A 1,898-nucleotide genomic window follows, 5' to 3' on the forward strand; every position below is an offset into this window, starting at 1 on the left:
AAAATGTTCTGTAAAAAAAAAAGGACAAAAACATATGTACAAAGACAGCAATCTATCTTAAAAATCTTTTAATTTTGTTGTTTTTTTTCCCCAATAATTAAAATGCTACCATAACCTCTGATATCTATTTGAGTGGTGTACGCTCCAGAAAAATTTTTCAGAATCATAGCAGGAAAAAAAATGAACGCAAGTCTCTAGAAAGCGACGTCTTTAATAATAGATTTGTCCTTCCTGGGGAAAAGTTTCCTAAATTCTAGGATTTTTTCTCTCTCCTCCAACTAGTGAACTCTTGATACATATTGGAAATTCATCCTAGACGCCTTATGGTTTTTCCTAGGGCTATATCGCTGCTCTCCCAATTCACTAATAACAGAAAAAAAAAAAACCTGCTTTATTGAGCATGTATTATATGCTATGTACTCTGTCAAATGCTTAACATGGCTTACCTCCTTTAATCATTAAAAAGAGCTTATGAAATAGGAAACTAAAAAAAGGAGAGAGATCGATTATGTTACAGCAAATCCAATCAATTATTACACCACTTGAACAATGTTCTTTAAAATGCTTTGGTGATGTTTAAAAGCCAGTGTGACAGTAGGGAAGGAGGGAAGTGTCAGGAGGGAAGAAAGAGGAAAGGCACGAAAAGGATGAGAATGGTAGTGTTAGAGAGTATCTAGAAAGGAATGTGGCCTTCGTGGGGAAGATTTTCTGCCTCCTCTGATACTGCTCAAGAACCAGTGGTATTGCTCACAGATATGTGTTTCAGCATTGTTATCTAGAGTTCTTTCCAGAAAGTCACTAGATATTGTTATGGAAAATATTGTTTTCTCTATTTTGTAACATGTGTGTGATAAGAAAGGAAAAGACTTTATAATATTTCCACTCTCCTAATAGGAAGTTCAAGGAGACAGAATATACCACTGATGGGAAAACAAGGTGTCCATCCTGCTTTAAGTAAAAATTCAAATAAGGAATTTGACCTTATATATGATAAAACCTTAGCCATTGTCATGCCCTTTCAGACAGTAATTAATTTTTTAAAAATCTAAAATAAAGTAATACCAATTCAGACAAAATTTTATACGCAAAAGTATTTAATATATATATTTTTAAAGATTTTATTTATTTATTTGACAGAGATCACAAGTAGGCAGAGAGGCAGGCAGAGAGAGGGGGAAGCAGGCTCCCCGCTGAGCAGAGAGCCTGATGTGGGGCTCGATCCCAGGACCCTGGGATCATGACCTGAGCTGAAGGCAGAGGCTTTAACCCACTGAGCTACCCAGGTGCCCCTATTTAATATATTTTTATAGAGAGCAGCAAAGTAGTGGAAAAAGACTAACTGCTCAAAATGGCAGAATGTTCAAAACTATATAGTAAATATGTATGTGGTATACATAATAATAACATGTATATGAAAATTGTACATATAGAAAGATGTTTTAGAGCCTTAAGGAATTCATATGGAATCAAATAACTTTATGTAGAAAGCACAAGATTTAATATTGTATAAAAATTGAGATGGCTATGATTACATAAAACAAAAACATAAGGTAAGGAACCTCTTCCTACATCTTTGAGGAGTTATCTCTAAGTAATGAGATTGTGTTTGGTTTTTTCCCTAGTGTTTTTCTGTTTAGTTATTTTCTGTATTTTCAATAATGAGAAGTTACTACTTTCGTTTTCAAGAATGACATTTAAAATTACCAAAAGAACCCCACCTTACCTTGCTGTTCCATATACCCTTTATGAAACTAGACAAAATAACTCTCTTGAATAAAAATAAAAGAATTCACCACTTGAAAAGTGATTAGATCTTTTAGAATTTTTTCACAAATCACTTGATAATGTCAATGGTATTTTTGTATTTTAGATACTTCAATAAATTTTAAAACCATTTA

This window comes from Mustela erminea, chromosome 3 (genome assembly GCF_009829155.1).
Source record: "Mustela erminea isolate mMusErm1 chromosome 3, mMusErm1.Pri, whole genome shotgun sequence".
Classification (NCBI taxonomy): domain Eukaryota; kingdom Metazoa; phylum Chordata; class Mammalia; order Carnivora; family Mustelidae; genus Mustela; species Mustela erminea.